Below are 19,061 nucleotides of genomic sequence, written 5' to 3'. Positions count from 1 at the left end.
CTAGAAACTGTAAAAGCAGAGATGTCAGTGGAATAAGCTCTCATAAAAATGGATACTACAGATATGAAGCTCTCTGTCTGGTAAAGTGATTAAAGGATGAAGAAGTATGAGTAGCAAATGACCAAAATGAGTTGCTAGTTTAAATTTAGATAAAATCTAGTTTAAAGAGAGATTTGCTTGACTGGCTTATTTGTGTTATTATCCTGTGTGTTCTACATAACTGAAAAGAAAATGATCCTTGTTACTTCTTTTTTATATATAAATGTAATTCTTGCTGCTACATAAAGCTTTAGTGAGAAATGCTGCAGGAGATGAGGGTCACCAAAGTGCTTTGCTCAGAATTCCCACTGAAGGGTAAGAAATGTACTCCAGGGCCTGACTCAGGACTTCTTTATCCTAAGCATTGCAGTTTCTTGTTGTGGAGATACCTTCAGCTTGTTTAATGGTCAAAAACATAAAGTTGTCAGAAAAGAGCAATATTGAGAGCTAGACAGTTTTCTTGAAGATAAACAAGCTGTGGAAGTCATCTGATTACAGCCATTCCTGAATCAGCTGCTATGGCTATCTGGCTTCTCTAGCAGTTTACAGAAACAGGAGCTTCAGAGAGAGGGAAATCTCCACCCAGGTGGCACTGGGTAAAGTATGTGGACTTACCCAGAGGGGTTCAGCTGAAGTGTGGTGGTCCTTTAGAAAATAGCCTTTTTTCTTACAGTAGAGCACTGCTACCATCCCTTTTCACATTAAAGTGGTTTCCAGAATTTGACAGATAAGATGGTGAGAGAGCAGACTGCAGATCTGTGGAGCTTCTTGCCCTGCAGGGAAAGCTGGTGGTGTTGGGAGAGGTGATGCTGGGAAGAGCCTACTACTGTTTTGCCTTTGGCTGTTGCAGTTGTGAAACAACCACAGTGACAAAGTGTGGCTTGCATGGGTGGGGTGTGAATCTGAATGCATGAATCGAATCACCATGACTGAAACACAGGTGGCTTTCGCTAGAGGAACAAACACAGAGGAGCCATCAAGGAGTGAGTACTGCTATGTGCAGTATGTGGGCCTATCTTGCAACTGTAAGAATGCTGATGTAGGAAGACATACATAAGATCTTGGAATAAGGAGGACACCTTCAGGAAGGGAGAAATTTGGTTGTTGTCAAAACCAGACTTAAGAACAGAAAAAAAAAGTTATTATTGTCCAGGAATGTATGTTGGACAAATTAAACTGAAGGCACTGAAAAATGGCTTATTGTTTGCTGGTTTCACTGCCAGTACGTTGGTTTGTTAAGCTGAAGTGAGTATATTCAGGCTGCTCAAACTGCTAAATCCATAAAGTGGAGAAAAGTACTAAAATTTGGCAAGAAACCATCTGGAAAAGTACAAGCCAAACCCTTAAGCTTCATAGCCAGAAATGAATACTGAAATATGTCTGCTGTTGGAAATTTTTACTTTCTTCAGTAAGACTAAGTTTGCCAAAATGTATTCAGGTGTCCAATTTTGAAAGAAAGAGTTAAAACTCAGTTTTGTGTCCAAAAATGACTTTGATAAACACAGCCAACCTAGGTGTACCCATTTTGACTCCTACCTTAGTTTTTCTGTAGGAAAAACATACTGCCAGAAGAATTTGTGGTACTCTCTGCTTGTTTTGAAAAAATAATTGTCCCCCAAATCATACTTACTGGAGAACTTCCTCCTGTTTAGTTTTTTTTCCCTCCTGCAGTTGAACTTCCATCAAAAGGTTGGTCCATTTTCCTGTCCTGACCTGGTTTCTCAGAATCACTTTCTACTTTGGTCTGCAGTAGCATTACCTTGTTAATGTAGTCAAGGTGATAACAGCTTCTTTCAATATAAATGAGTATCAGGTGAAGCTGAAGCTGTCTTCTCCTTTGTATATAGCAAAACTACTTCTGTAGAAGTCTTGCAAAACAGCAGATCTCATTAGGGTGACTAAGAGTATTTAGAAAACACAAGACATTGTGCGCCTGATCCCAGGTTCACAGTTCCAGCAGTTCTTGCGGAGTGAACATGAAGAAAGGAAATGCAGTATCCAAACAACTTTTATCCAGTAACTGTTTAGTGCTTTACTGCAGACCTGCTGACCTCTGGAAGCTTTGTTTCTATCACATGCTGGACATTTTCCAGTGGGAATGTTGTTGTTTCTTCATTCTCTGTTTCATTTCCCCTTGCTCTGTTACTCTAGTTGCCTCTTCTGCCTGCTGACTGTCTTACAAGCTGCTTTAGCTTGCTCAAGCAAGATTTGTGAACTTTTAAGTGCTCATTTTCTGCTTGCACTTTGAGTACTTTTTCCTACAATACTTAACCTGCCAAAAACCACAGCAGCTTCCATTCTCCTGTGTTTTACTACATTTAGTCAACATGTTTTTTCAGGGAAAAATGCTTTTGACTACATGAAAAATAGGCATTGTAGTTAAAACCTTTCCTATTTTGCCATAAGAAAAGAATTTGTTACTTTTGAAATTTCCACTTAGCATTACTTTTTAAAAGATGTATTTCTTATTCGTTTTCTGTAGCATCCAGTTCACTTTTGATCTTAATTTGCCTATGTCACTTTTAAGCTGCTACTCCCTTTAAGCCCTTAGAAATTTTGTTTCCTGTTCCTGAAAATTGTAGGGTATTTCATATGCTTCTTGCTAGGTGAGATAAAATAAGATCGAGCCATGTTGCAAATAACAAGCCTGGTTTTGGAAAAAAATCTTTTTTCCCCTATTTTTTTGTTCTTAATTTTCTGACTAGACTGGAGGCATCTATATAAATATTTCAGACAACAGAGCAGGGTAAGAATTGCTCTATGGAAAGTTTTCCATGTAAGATCTTTTCTCATTTGGGATGAGTTTCACTGCCTCAGTGACCGTGTTTTAAAAGCATGTTATATAAGTCTCTGTAGATACCCAGACAGATGTATTTATGGTTTTTGGAAACTTCATGTACTTTAGGCATAAATCTTGAAGTATGTTTTATAGTTCCTCATTAATAATAGTTGAGAATTATGCTCATCTAAGGCAGCAGGCATGAATTCTTAATGTTCAGACATTCATTATATGCCTGTGATGGTTAGAAGTTGCTATAGGAAAATAAAAGCCAATGATTCCACAGATTATTATTTATATATCTTCTTTTAAGCATTTGGAAAATTGTGTTTATCCTCTAACAGTTATTTCCCTTTGATTTCCACATTCTTCATCTTAACTAAAGATATCATACTGAATATTGAAAAATATCAAATCGGGAACCAGACAAACTTTTTATTGAAGTTTTCAATAAGCATGGCAGCACCTTATAAAAGGAAATGCTAAATCCATCATTTTATGGAAGTTTTAAATTCAGGTAGTTTTTTTGCAAACACAATTTAGAGATCCTAATCATGTTTGCCTATATCATATATAGAGACAGCTGTGGCACAGTTGCAGGTGGCTGGATGAAAACTTGGCTTGTGTATGATGGCTTTACAAATGTGAAGCAGGTGAAAAGGCAAAGGTTTTTCTTGCTTTTCTGGCCAGAACATAATTTATGTATTAGAAATTGAAGTCATGCTTTAGTAATTGCAAACTGAACTGTAAAAACATTTCTTTCAATTTTTTTCTTACTTTCCAGCACCAGAACTGGAAATATAGAGCCATAGAATGATCTGAGAGCTGAATGAGAAGAAGATTAATTGGGATTTTCTACATATTAGGGATTTCTTTCAGTTAGTATTGAAGAAAAAAATCTCTGCTGAAACCTCCCAATAGATGAACCAAAAAAGGTACATTTTCTTTTAGAGTCACGTGGTGACTAGATCTTTTTTCCTGCTTATGCAGAAAAAAATGCAGTAGCCAAGCATAGTGCCAAGTTCTGAACAAGCAGTTCAACTGGCACATACATTTATTATTTCCTTGATGCAGATAAAAAATTTGCTTACATTGGACAAGTGTTATGTGGAAATACTAAATGGAAGTTCACCTGTAGCACAGATTTCCCAAATTTTACCATGGCTGTCTCTGAAGTTTGTTTTATTCTGAGGCTGGATGAAGATTTTGATGCAGCTCTGAACTCTGCAAAAATGTGTGTGTGCATATTCTGGGATCAGGTATGTCCAAATTTTTTCTCCTTTTACTGAACATCATCACCTTGGACTTTCCAATCTGATATCTGGTGTGAAATAATTGTTCTTTAGCTGTTTTTGATGGGTGTTGGGTACATGTTGGCTTCAGCCTAAAATATGAAAGCTTCTGGAAAGAGAACAGACCTGCTATGCACTAGTTTTTTTTCATGGTGTTACTCTGGTTTTAATCTTAAAAATTTTCTACTGAAATTTGCTTTGAATGGTATAGAGAAAGCCAATATTGATGGCCAAATCCAACAGAGGTGCTTGCCTCAAAGCAGCAGGAGGCATGGCTGATGTTGTGATACAGATTGGAAGTTAGGAAAGGTGCATCACCCCAGCAGGAGCTCTGCTTACCTGGCAGGCAGAATGCAGCCAGAGTCTGGAAGTGACCCGGTCGTTCCTGCTCAGCCGCTGGGTCACTGCTGCTGGATCTGTGGGGGGATCAGACTGGTCTGTGCTCTGAGCCACCCAAAGCTTCACTGCTGGGATCCAACCCATTACCACTGAGCTCTGGGATGTCCTTTTAACACACGGCTGCAGGAGGTGACTTTTTGCCCACTGTGTTGTGTCACATGCTAGCGTGCATGTTGAGAATATAGATCTGTGCTAAGTCGTCTCTTCAGGCTTATGATTTGTAGATTTAAACCATAATCTCCTGGAGATTATATGAAAGAGGGAGTTGCAGGCACGAATGGATGAAGGGAATCCCTGTGTCACAGTGCAGGAGGAAATTTAGGAATTGTAGCTTTGGAAGAGGAAGAGACAGAGGGAATATTATGGTAGGTTAAACAGAATGGGGACTGGGATACTTGTGTCATGCAATCCAGGGCATATTTGCATCATCCTCATTGTAGCTAATGTGGAAAGTGTTTAACTCCTTGGGAAATAAGGGACTGAAACCAAGTAATCCCACAAGGTGGCTGACCTCACCACAAAGCACTAATCGGGTTTTACTTGGACAGATTATTTTCAGCAGTGTGGAACAGTGTCCCCTCTGCCTCCTTCTCAAGTCTTATTTTACCTTGAGTTTTCTTTTTATGTTGGCTTCTAGAAGAGAAGAAAAAAAAAAATCAAACCAACTCTTTCATTGCTACTAAATGGGTTATGGAGAGCAAAAAGACTGCTAAATTTTTTCATTATGATCGAAAAAGCTCCTTTCTATAGACTTCGGCAGAGAAACGTTATCACCTCATGTATCCTTTACAATTTTCCATCTTTACAGTACTTTTTAGGACTTTGTAATTTCCTTCGGGTTAGTTTCTATCCAGACTATCAAAGAGCATGCAATATAACTTTCTTACTGCATGAACAGGTTCCATGAAAAGCAATGTGTAAAATACAGATCACGTTGTAACTGTTTTATTTTCTTGGCGTTTAATGTGTGCATCCATCAAGCCATCATAAACTCATTGTGCCTTTTGTAATTCAGCTATTAAAATTTTCCACCCTTCAGTTGGTGGATGGGTTCATGGGCTGTCAGCCCATGAACAGTGATTCCCTAGCCTAAAAATTACTCTGTTCTGCTCAATGTCCCTATAAATAATTTAAACAAAATCACAAATTCAGAAGCTTTCCCCAGCCTTGTTTCTGGTGATAATAAATAATATTGTGGAGCAAAGAGCAGTGGTTTGCCAGGCAGAGAAGATCCAGGGCAAGCCTCTTTGTGTCAGATGTGAACTTGTGTCCCTCTTGGCAGGCAGGCAGGCAGTCGCACGTGCACTGGCAGCAAATCAGTGATGAGCATATGTGCTTGAGCAACTCCTGCCCATTGGGGATAACACTTGACATTCTCTCTGAAAGATAACTTTTTTTCAGGAATTCAGCAAAGCACAAAGACTTTGAGGACATGACTCCTTTCCCTGGAATTAACAGGCTGAATGGAGTTTCAGGCTGAGATTCTTTGGTTCACCTAATGTTACATCTGCCTTGTGTAATCCTGGGATTTTAAGTGCCAAGGCCATGCTGGTAGGAAAACTAGTATCTAGCTCAAGGGCTTGATTAATGAAAGTCAAACCAAGGGAAAGGGAAACTGGCCCAAGGTTGCTGTCATTTATTAATAAGACCTGTCATTTATTAATATTATTTGTTGCTGTCATTTATTAATATTGTTTATTAATAATATTATTTATTAATAATAATTAATAAATTAAGTGTCCACACTGCAGCAACTCTGAATTATTTAGTTACCACAGATGGAGAGGATGCCATTTGAGTCAAGAGGATTTGGCCAGACACTGGCTTTGCTTAAAGCCTCGTGTAAGGCATAATGCAGCAGGTGTCTTGTCGTGCCAACTGAGCTATTTTCTTTTTCCCTCAGAGCTTTGTCCCTTTGGCAGCCCAGATGTTGGTCTCTTAGAAAGAATGAAGTGAGTGACCATTCTCTAGGAGGCAAGACTTTTTATTTGTGCCAAGTTTGCCACTCAAAAAATAAGGTAGTTCCAAGGTGCCTACTATGTTCTGTCCCTAAAAAATTCTGTTTGGGCAATAATGGAAAAAAAATTTCAGCATTGCTATTACTCTGTGGTATCTATTGGCCAAGCAAATGGTGCCATAGGCTTGATGTGTATATTATTTTCAGGCAGCCCTCAGTTTGTGCTTACTCTACGTAATTTTTAAAAAAATAGGGTTTTAACCACTTGCTACAGAAATTGCCTATAACACAGGAGATCTCAGTGGTTTATGTTTTTGGTGAGAAGTACATAAGAAAGCGAAGAGAATTTGAGCCATCTGACACCTTAATCAATCTGGTAATGCTTAGGTTGACCCAATGCCTTCATCCAGACAGTGGTGGGTGTATCTGCAGCCTCTGGAGAGCAGAGCCTGCTGGCTTCCCTGATTAGATACAAATGCAGTCCTGCAGGATTTTTAAACCCAAATTGTGGGTGAATACCCCCTTTCAGGTCTGTAGTGTGTTTTAATATACATGTTTGCGGGGATTTTCATCAACAGAGCCACTCTCTAGTTTTGTCAAATTCTACTGAGTGGTTTTTTTTATCTTTTTCCTGGTTACAAAATGACTACATTCTCTCTCATTACTCATTCATTAATAAATTTAGCAAAACAAATTGATTTTATTATGGTAAATAGCAGTATTTTGCAATCAAGTTTATGTGACATAGAAAAATTACCAAATACTCCTAGTTTTTGTTTTCTGTCTCTGAACCAGCTTCTCACTGATTGGCATCCCTTGATCACTTACTCTTCAAAAGCAGCTTTTTGTTAGGAGAATATAAATTTCCATTAAAGTGATTAATATTAATTTTCTGATCATTGTTTTCTTTACTAGTCCGAGAAATCACAGCAAAGCATCACTTTTTGTAGAAAAGTCTTATTATATAACCCCAGACACAAGGATTAGGTTTTTGAAATCTTTAGGTAATTAAAATTAGCATGATTGTACTATTTGTGGTGGAATAATGCTGATGTGTGAGAATCTCTACTGGCAGTCACCATACATGGGTAGGAGTTAGCTAAGTAGTGAAGCAGGGGCATCAGAGGGCACAAGTGGTTCTGGTGCATGGTAAAATTGAATATATGCTTTTTTTTCAGGCAGTTTTCTTCTGTGGACATAGATTTAACATTTTCTGTTTCTTATTGATTCTCTGAGAACAGGAGGTTCCTACTGTCTTGTTCGAATTTCCCACAATCAATTAATTATTTGGTATTTGAGAACTCTTATATTTCATTACAAAAAGTGGCAGGGTAGGAGTGAAGAAAAGTCAGAATATGTGGTGCCACAGCTCATGTAAACTGAGGTATTATAAAAAAGAAGATTTAGTTGAAGATAATGCAATGTCAATTAATTTTTCACACATTTATTGTGTGTCTGTAGGACGTAAATCACTTGTAACATTTATTTTCCAGTAAAATACTGAAATTACAACATTTCCATGTGTGTGTATGTTAGAAGTAAGTCACAGTTTTTAATTATGAACTAGAAATTCAGTTCATCTAAATTGCAACAGCTCCTGTGAAATTAGCAGAGTTACATTAATTTACCCCACCATAAGCTCTGAACAGTGTGTTTTAAACAGAGCCCCAGATAGTCAGTCTGACTGTCCTGAAAGCTAAGCTTATCTAGACAGAAAGGTCAACTGGTTGACAAGGATCAAATAATGCATATTTTTACATCTCCTATTCCTTGGATTTGGTCATAAGATGCCTGTCAGGTTTATATTCAATACAGGAGCCCTTCCAGGGGTGTCCTTTGTCTTCTCCAAGCAGCACAGCACCAGCTGTCTCACCGAGATAGCGGGGGAGCAGTTGCCAGATCCTGGCCAAGGCTCCTACCTGGATTTGCAGAGTGCTGTGTGTGCCAGCCCAGCCTGGGCTGGGGAGAGTGGCAGGCACCATTCCAGTCCCCCTGACCCCAAAGCAGAATGGGTTTTGTGCAGCATCAGCCTAAAGATCCCCTATTTGCTCTGGTTTGTTTGGTGACTGGCGTTAACAAAAATTAATATTATAGGGAAAAGCATTATGTCCAGTTAAGTATTCATCATCACCAAACTGGTTGCTGCCATCCAAATTTCCAAGTATCTCATGTAACTTCACTCCTGTGTGAGAATGAGGCTATTTGGAGATGTTTGTCTGATGTCTGTCCAGTTTATTTCATCTTTCTTGTATGACAGAGGACCACTAACATGATCTAGCTTTCTAGACAGACAGAATCCACTTTCTTTATGCAAGTATGTTATTTGGAGTCAACAAGAAATAGAAAGGTTGCACTGGAAAAGGGTTGCTAGCCTGACAGCTCAGAGACAGAAGGGTTTTGCTGCAGAACAGTAGGAGAGCTTGAGACTGTTTAAAACTATAATCTTTTAATGTGCTAAATCTCAGTTCCCTGAGCTCAGTCTTTTTATATTATGGTGAGCTTGTCATACCTTGCAGATGTAGGCTGGTAAATAATCTTATATTTAGCAAATAGGGGAAAAAAAATTAAACTTTCCTTGTGTAATTTTTTCTACTTAAACTTACTGGAAAAATGCAAGATGACATGAACTGTGAAGTACCAAGACAGCAAATTAAGATCAGCTTTTTCCTGGAGATGAATATTCAAGGACACTGAAGCCTTTCTGCTTCAATTCTGAAAAAGATGCAGACAAAGTAAATACTATGTTTGTTCTAATTTCTTTTCTTTGCACATCAGGTATCCAGGCTTTTGCCAGTTTTTATTTTGGCAAGCCTAATTACAATGTTTGCTTGCCAAGGCTGTAGAGAAACATCATTTGTTGGCAAGATGGACTAGATGACATAATGTTCCTTGTTGTTCCTTGCTGCAGCTTCTTCTGCTAAAGATTGCAGCACTGATGTTTTGGGGTTTTGTTATTGCTACTGTTTCTTGACCACTGCAGTTGAAGCTACTTGCTTGTAACAAAATAAAGTACATTGTATTTGAAAGATATGAGCATTTTTCAAAGCTCTAATCACAGGGTTTGGGTGGTTGGGGGCCACATTTTCAAAGGTGTGCCTAAAAACATAATAAACATGTAGAGAAACATGAAGTGACTGAGACGCTAAGTGATAGCTTGCTCTTTGAACCCAATCTCCTGGTAATGAATGTTTCTCTACTGAGCAAAAGGAGCTGGAAGAACAGATTTCCACCTATTTTACCATGTGAGAAAAATCTATTAATCTTTCTACCCTCTGCAGGAGTTCTATAAATGCACCAAACCATGAAGTTAAGTGTTTTTATACCTTTTAATGATAAATTGTCCATGTTACTGTTCTTCTTTTAAAAGCAGGAACTATATAAGGCACTTCTTCAGGAAATTGGCTCTCTCCTCATTAAACTAATCTTTTGCCCCAGAACATGGAGTATTTAGTGAGAACAATCACTAAAACATGCTCTCACCATTAAGTTGTTAATGAAGGTACCTAAGTAAGAGATACCATTACAGTCATTACTGAGTGACAAGATATAAAATTATTCTGGCACCTCATCTTTTAGGCTGAATTCTGTTCTCATTTGGTGTTTCATTATCAAGATAAGAATTAAAATAATACAGACAGGGTTTAGCAAATTTGTTTCTGATCTTGAAGCCATATGGTCCTGTTTCATGATGCAGCCTTCATCTGTAAGTGGGAGAATGGCAGTAAATAAAGATGATAAATAATTCCTGTGGTTATTGTTCTAAAAGACATGATATAGGTGAATGGAAAATTGCCTAAACTAGAACTGGATAATCACCATTTAGTTTGGCTGTCACTGGACCACAGGATCCTATCCTAGTCCCCTCTCTCAGTTTCCATCACCTGGGATTTAGATCTGGCCAGAACCTGTGCTGCTATTATCTTTTCTTTCTCAACACACCAGGGTTTTCTTTTAAAAGTAACTATGACTTACATTTTTCTATGTTTAAAAATTACAAAGTCATAAATATTTGACTCTGATCTGGCTGATCAGAGATTACAACAGACTTTTAAGTAGCTGGCAGACTAGACAGAGACCCTGTTCTGTGAATGTGCTTTCTGTTTTTCTTATTTATTTTGAGGACAAAATAGTAGTAATGTGCATTATATTTAAGTAATGTGTGCATGTGTTCGATGTGTTTATTTTCTTTTGCTTCAGCTGCAGTGATCAGCAAATGCAAGTGCAAAGCTGAGTACAGGTAAATCATAATTCTAGTAAATGGTTTGCCATAGCCTCATTACTGGGAAGAAGCAGTAATGCCACTTTGCAGCTAAAAGCATTTTTAAAGTAGCATTTCATTCTGGCAGAAGGGAGCTTGATCTGCTGCAGGGTAGAGTAACATCTGTGCACACGCTGTAGGGTGCACCTGCACCAGCATTTCAGCTTGGTTCAGGAACATGATTTCAAAATATCCCTCCTAATTCTGCCAGGTGTGACTCCCCATCACCTTGGCTGGTTATCCAGTGTCACCCAGAGCCCCCAAGTTCCTGCATACCCCATGCCAGACCAACAGCATGACCTACTTGTCAAAGCCTTGCTCCAGAGGGCTGCAGCACAGGCACCACATTATTTCACAGGGTGCATTTGAAAAAAGCCAGCTCCCTGTTGCTGGCATTACCACAGCAGCAGTAACAACAGTAATAATGACAGTAATGATGATGTCTCACAATAAGAAGGGGCATCCTGCAATGTGTGCATGACTTTTCTAAGAGATCCTTGTGGACACAAGCCAGCCTGTGCCTCCAGGAGCTGGGACTCACTGGCCACTTTGTATCTCATGGTATGCAATCTTGTCTATAATTTATAAGAAAAAATACTGTCCCTGAAACTTTAGAAGTCCACAGGGTTTTGCACCACAAAATACCAGGGCTGTCCTGATTTGGCCACTGAGACAAATGTGAATTTTGTTCATGGTGTTGGTGTGCTTATATTTGAAAATTATAGGAAAGGAAACTGAAGTAGCACCTGCTTGCCTTGGGGTTCGGTCTTGGAGAATATTTGCATGGCTGGAGAATTATTTATAAAGTTTTTGTATTTACAGTCCCTGCAAGAGCAGCATTTAATCAGAAATTGAGAACTAGTTGGAAGCAAATATAAACTGGTAAATCTCAAATAAATACACAAGAAAATACAAGATTTAGTGTATTCCTGCATTAAAGGAAGAAAAGGGCAGAAAAATCAAAACCAGCATTAAGAATGACAGTCAATGGAATAAAGACATATAACCAGTACATATGCATTTACTTCATCTTTTGAACTTCTGAGTCACTTTTCCTTTGTTTCCTGTGTTTTTTTAATCTCCATGTTGATGCCAGAAATATTGTGATAGCCTAGAGATCCACTGTGTGGAAGAGTTTGCACATTTGAAGCTGAGATTACAAGTACTTGGGGGCTAACACGAAGTCTGTTTATTAGCCTAGAGAGAAACAATCTCCATGAATACCATTTATTCATTTGTAATGAATAAATAACACAAAGGAAATTGATTTGGAAATAACTATTCAAAGGAAGAAAGAGCTAAAGTTTCAGTGAAGCACTTGCATGAAGAATTATTTGCAAGGTGTTATTCAAACATACATCAAGGTACTGAATAAGGAAAATATTTATCCATAATAAGTATTTGATAAAAATTGTCCAGCTTTGCAATGAATAATTCAGTCTGCATTAGTAAGATGTGCATGACTCTGCACGTTATTCATATCTTTATAAATGCTATGGTAAATTGCTACAGGTTAATAGGTACTTATATCTTTTTCTGTGTAGAATGCTGTTAGGTCCAATTTCTCAAATGAGTCGAGCCACCCAGAAGTTTAAATATGATAATGAGTTGCAGATACTAAATCTGTGTGTAAATCAGGCCATGGCAATGTTAGTCACAGGGAGGCTGTTTGGGACTTGCATGGAGGAACAATGCAGCAGCCCAAACCAGGGATATGTTCTGTAGGGCTCTGTGTGTGTTTGTTTCACTCTAAACATCCTTTTCTTAGCAATACAAAAGGCATGTTTAAAATTGATACAATTTAGTGTTTAAAAGCTGATTAGAATCTGAACAGAATGCTGATGGGACATACCAAAAGATGGATAAGACTGATTACTGGACGCTGTGATGAAAGATGACAACCCCTTGTGAAAAACAAGACACAATAATCTAGAAAGCTCACTCAAAAAGATCTCCCCACCATGTTTCTTCTTCTGTTTCATTATAATTGACATTTAGGCAGGCAGTGGGTTTCAAGCATTGTAAATAGCTGTGAATCTGGCATCCTGTTGTTAAGCCCTGGACAGGCAGTGAACAAACCCAAGTTCTAAGCCACAGAGATGTACATGATGTATGTGTAAGAGAAAAAAAAGAAAAATATATTGTGAAACAGTAATAACATTTCCTTTAGATTTAGCTTTTTAAAAAGCTTGTCATTTTAAAGCAAACTGCAATTGCTTGATCCAAAAACTGTGTGCTTTTTGAGAGGATTTAAATTTAAGCTAGTTTGATTATTCACCCTCTGACTTCAAAGAGCTCTCTAGACTGTATCAACCCATATGTCTGGTTAAAAGTTTGCATCTGTTGTAAAGCAGTTTTGATAACACAGCAGTCATGCTGCCATAATGAAGATATATTAATAATAGAACAGTAAGAAAGCGTTGTATCTATTTTTATCTCTCTGCTTATCTTTATGCACATCCCAACAGACCATTACTTCTGTACATTGAACTATCCAGTGACCTTAGAATGGGGATGTACATATTGTGCTAGTGAAACATGAGTTATTTTCTCAGGAAGCCAGGCCTTGAAGTTCACTGAAAAAAAGCAGGACAATACAGTGCAGGCCACCAAAAGCACAGGAACACAATGTCAGCAGGGCCTTGAAGGCACAGGACATTACCAGAAGCCTTAAGTACACATCACAATTAGTAAATTACTTTTCTCAAGAGAAATGAAATCTTGAGATCTGGGTGAAACCAGTTTTAGGGCCTAACTGGGACATGTGCTGAGTTGTGTAACAGCCTATTGCAGCTAATTGGCAGCACAGGTGGAGGCTCCTGTAGATGGAACAAAAGATTGCAATAAAACCAACTAGTCACGCAGAAATCTTATTTCAGAATTGGGTATGCAAATTGATCACTCTGATATCCTCTATGGATGCATATGTAAAATTATTTCATCATTGTATTTGCTCTTGCAATGTATTGCTTTTGTTTGGTTTGAGCCTTTGGTTTAATTTGGGTGCAGAAAGCTATAACTTTTGGTTTTTCTTGGAAAACAAACATCTAACTGCTTAAAACACCTTTGCTTTATACAAAGCTTGCAGACCTTCATCATCTCTGATGATGCCATTCCATATGTCCAATTTAGCATAATTGGCATTGTAAATCACTGGAAAAGACTGCAAGAAGCAGATATGTTTAGACATAAAATATGAGTTTACAGCCTATATGGTCTTTGTAGGAACAAGATTCTTGTGACTGATTTTTAAGCTACAGAAAATTCATGTGCCTTTTCTGCCTGCTCTTATTTTGTGCTGATGTAGGCTGATATAGCAAATAAAATAAATAATGTCTACACAAAGCTGTACTAGAATCATGTAGGTTTTATAGCATGGTCACACCTGAACATCTTGATGATGTTGAGTATGTAAATTGCTGCATAAAAAGATGCTGCATGTTGTAAGTGACAAAGCTGAAACACTGACTTACAAATTAGCCATGCCATCCGGTGAGCTTGTTAAGCAGCATCCCCTCAGGAGACAGCAGTAAATGTGAATGATCAGCTATGAATCCACTTAGTGGATATCCTGTAAGGATTCATTTTGAGCCCACTTTTTTTATCTGCAGACAGTTCTGAAAAACACTATCTGTGAAATGATTCCTTAGTGCAGACATTTGGTACAAAACTGGTGTTACAACTCCAGGACCACCTTTTTCTGAAAGTAATAATAAAGGATTTGACTAGGAAATAATGTGAGCAGGATTCTGATCCACCAGAAGTTGACAGTGCATGTCAGCTGTGGGTAATGGGCAGCCTGCCTCCCTTGGGATCACATAGGACTCTTTGTTAAGGCAAATCTGCCTTCCCCCTCCCTTGAGACAGAAGTTTTAACCTGCAGAAACAGCACAACTTCACACTTCAGCTCTTATTGACACCTCACTGCTAGAGGCATTACGCTTTCATTTTGAGACCTTCTTACCACTTTTCCAGGTTTGACCAGCTTTTTCTTTTCCTTTGCTTTTTGAGAACTAGGGGTACGTGCTATTCCAAATGAAAGGGTTACCCTTAAACACTCTCTGAGAGATGCCTTCTGAAGTGTTTGGGGTTTTGTTCCCTGTGTTATACTTGATGTTATCTACACAAGTGGTCTGTGTTTTTAGGAAGTCTTTGATCTCTGCTGTATCAAATCTTAGCATGTTCATTAAGGACCTGTTTCAAACAGGCAAAATCCTCTCCACTTTTCCATTTGTCTTTATATCCCTGGTATCTGGCCTCTGGCTAATGTATTTTGGCTCCTCACGCTGCCTCCCTCAGCAGCCTTCAATCTGGAAAGCTTTGCTCAGTAAGTACCTGCCTTCCTCTGAGGACCCCTCTAGGAGAAAATGAGGTGCTATTGGCAACCTGAGGAGACTAAATAGCTGCAGCCTCCATGCTGAGACAGGACAGAGTGCCTTCAGACCAAGCTCCAGGTTAGCTCACACTGCAGATCTGAGCAGGCTCTGACACGAGGTTATGTAGTGCAAGTCACGGTTCTGCAGGGTGTTTTAGTCACCTCAGCTCTAATAGGCTGTGTGATGTAAAAGCAAAAATGCATCTATTTTGCTGAATATCTGGGCAGTTGTATCTTAAATATATATTCTCCATTTATATTTTCTCCTGAGAGGCTACTCATGCAATAATAACCTGAATTGGTTTGTACTGAAAAGACCTATTTAATGCTGGTTTTCAGCTTCAGAAACTATGTTCGAATTTTATTGTAGCTGGATCTAATTCTTTATTTCACTCAAGCAAACCCAAGATGTTCATGCTGCTAAAAACAAACTACAACAACAGAAAAAAGCCCAGCCTGGCAGTTTCAGCAAAATTTTAACAGCATTAAATTATGCATTAGCTAAGACCTCATTACTCTCAGCAGATATAGATAGCATGGTGTGTTAGAAGTACGAACAAAACTGACCTTCAGTTGTGAAATTAATAGATTTGAGGGACATTTGGCCAAACTTCTACACTTAGTTTGGCAGGGCAGCCCCCCAGGCTACTCTGAGATATGCAGCCCCTTGGCAGTACTGCTGGCAGGTGGAAGCTGATAGCATAGAGCTGTATTCTCCTCCTATGGTGGGATGTGAAGGTAGAAATCACAAGTGATGAGCCTTCATGTGGGCTCAGAGCACATCCCTATGGGGACCTTATTCCAGGGTTAGTTGCAACATTTGGGGTCAGATGAGGCTACAGGGACTAGCCAATCTGACCATCCATCAGAGAACTATGCCCACTGCAGTTGGTAAATTTGCCTTATACAAATTGTATTACTGCACCTGGCCTGCTTTCAGTTGAGCACTACATTTCCCTCTTTATTTGTGGCTCAGCTTTGGCAAAATCACTAATATACAGTGACAAAAAGCTCCCCAAAAATACTGTGAGCCTTGGGTAAAATGCCAAGAAGTGTAATTACTGATGTGCACAATAAGCCATTTCACTTGTGGTGGAAGTGTGATCCTAGCATTGACTTTTTCCATTAAACTTTGTGTATGATGCATTAACAGTGCTTCAGTGGGTGGATATAAAAATCTGTCGCTTTTACAGCTGCCTCAGTGCCTGCCCTCTAATAGCCTCAAAACCTGTGCTGTGTTCTGCCAGGGGGTATTGCACTGGTGTGAGAAATGATCATTTTGATACATGGAAACCAGACAGAGAGAGGGGACGTGGCAGCACATCCTATGTGCAAGATTGCACCTGCCACAGCACCCTGAATGGTGCAGGCAAGGGAGTCCGAGGGTTGCAAAGTGGGCAGGAATTAAATTAGTAATTTATCTCCTGAGATGGGGATCTGCCAGTGCCAGTGCACCCTGGCACTGCATGTCAGGCACAACCTGCTGTGCTGGGCTTGGGTGAAGCCCTTTGTTTCATCCCACATAAAAGCTCTGATCTATGGTATGCATGAAAAAAGAGCATTCTCACAGCTCCTATTTCTATGTAAGGACATTTTCAAAATCCCTAAATATAACTTCTGTTTTATCCACTTGGTCCACCTGCCAGCAAATTTGGTTTTGAAACATACTTGGTAAATGGTTGCTCCATGTGGCTTAGCCATCCTGCACAAAGTTTTTATTTCCTCTCTGCTCCACCTTCAGAGGTTCTTTACTTTTCCTAAAATATGTGTGAGGTGTCTCACTAGGATCCTCAGATCCACAAAAAAAGACAGCAAAAGGAGTCAATGGCACAAAATCTTCCAAAGGTGAAAGATTTTGGAAGGAACAAAGTCTAACAAGAGTCAAGGATGTGCTGTCAGATGCTGTGGTTAGAGGGCTGGTAGGAGGTGGGGGAGTGCATCAGGTCTGTGCAGCATTTGGATGGATCCAGAAATAATGGTCTTGTACCAGCCCAACATATGATCAGTCGGGAAAAACTTGCTCAAGTTCAAGAGGTTACAGGCAAGAAGATAGTTAGCAAAAGATAGAGTGGAACTGGGAGAGAAGCAGGGTGGATTGTGAGAGTGAGAGGGGATAATGACAAGGAATAAGTTGTTGTACTTGGTGGTTTAACCCCAGCCAACAACTCAGACCAACACAGCTGCTTGCTCACTGCCCCTGATGGGATTGGGGAAGAGAATTGGAAGGGTGAGAAAACTCCTGGGTTGAGATAAGTACAGTTAAATAACAAAAATAAGATGATAAGAATTTGTAATGAAAAGAAAAATATGAGAGAGAAATAGAACCCCAAAAACACAGGTGATGCAAAAAACCCCAACTGCACACCACCAACAGACCAATGCTCAGCCTGTTCCTGAGCAGTGGCCCCTCACCAACCTTCCCCCAGCTCCATTTGCTGAGCATGATGCCATATGGGATGGGATATCCCTGGGGTCACTTGGGGTCTGTCCTGGCTCTGTCCCCTCCCAGCTCTTTGTGCACCCCATTCCTGCTTACTGGTGGGTGGTGCAGAAAAAGCCGTGACCGTATATGTGCTGCTCAGCAAGAATTAAACCACCATGAATTATGAGCACTGCTTGCAGCACAAATCCAAACCACAGCCCCGAAGCAGCTACTGTGAAAAAACTGAGCTCTACCCCAGCTCAAACCAGCACAGTGCAGAAGCAGTGCAGTATTTCTTCAATGTGCTAAATAGAAAAGTGGTAATCTGCTGAGATTTTGTATCATAGGGCCAGCTGATGTGTGTATGAATTTTACTATGCTTGATACCTGAAAGTGGTTATCACTCATCCAGATTTTCCTGGGATTAGTTCTACCATAAAATGACAGTCAGGCACTCAACAACTGGGATTTGAAGACAAGTTAAATTTATTTAGCATCAGCAGTACATCGTTCTACATAGCTTACGGCAGTGTGATTCATCACATGCAAGGCAAGAATATTAACTAATCTTATAGGAATATAAATGTGTTGAAGAAATTCAGCCCCAAAAATTACTTCCTTGCTTTCAGTAATTCCTATTACTATTTATTTTTAAGCAAGCTTTCCAATACTGCAAACTGCAACACTTCCTGGCTTTGTTGCTGTTTCTTGTATGGTTAACTGGAGAAAAAAAGTCCACATAATGTTTGGGTTTCTCCTTACAAATGGCAAGAATAAGTTCCAACCCAGGGGCTTTGAAAACTAAATGCTTCCTCCCTGGTATTCCTTAGCAAGCAAAATTTCTCCACCCAAAAATTGTCTGATGCTGTCCAAACACAGAAGCCAGCAGAAGTGGAAAAGAAATACAGAGATATTTTTGCTTTCTTTCCTAGTACAGGCAGATAAAGAGCAATATTTATCTGCACACATGAGACCACTTAAACCTTTGTAGTACCCTATCCAATTTGTATTCCTTCTACCTCCTGCACTGGCAATAACATGCCACAAAATGATTTCTCTAAGTCAGCCCTTGTGACGCTGCCTCTGATGGTCTGACTCCATGGTGGGGTCCTGCCTGGAGTTACTGGCAGCTTCACAGAGGCGCTCGGCAGGGCCGTGGGAGAGGCTGCCTGGCCTTGCTGGCTCTCGTGTCTGGCTGTGAGGGTCTCTCTCCAGCCTGTTCTCCTGCCATGAACCACCTCTCACAGGGGAGACCTGGGGGGCAGCCCTTGAACTTGCTGCTCCACAACACTCAGCAGACTGAAGTCCCTGCCTGAACGGCAGCCGTGCAAATCTGCTGCTGCCCTGCCACATCTGCCCTTTGCTGTGGTCTGTGCCCCCCATATGCCTCCAGCTTTGCCAGGAGGAATTCTCATCCTTACGGCTGCTCCTCAGCCTGACCTCTCTGTTGGAAGGCTGCCAGCAAAATTAGAAATTAATTTCGGGTCTAGCAGTGGTTTTATGCGATGCAACTGCTTGTCTGCTGGGAGCATGATTCAAT

The 19,061-nt window shown here is 39.7% G+C and overlaps 1 protein-coding gene across 3 annotated transcripts in view; it reads left to right on the top strand.

The window, feature by feature from the left end:
* The window catches only part of TMEM177 (transmembrane protein 177), a 36,866-nt gene that overhangs the window by 6,931 nt on the left and 10,874 nt on the right, over positions 1-19,061 (top strand). The window lies entirely within an intron of this gene.

This window comes from Taeniopygia guttata, chromosome 7 (genome assembly GCF_048771995.1).
Source record: "Taeniopygia guttata chromosome 7, bTaeGut7.mat, whole genome shotgun sequence".
Classification (NCBI taxonomy): Eukaryota; Metazoa; Chordata; class Aves; order Passeriformes; family Estrildidae; genus Taeniopygia; species Taeniopygia guttata.
Note: the sequence above shows the minus strand (reverse complement) of the source record. Positions and strands in the feature narration are given on the sequence as shown.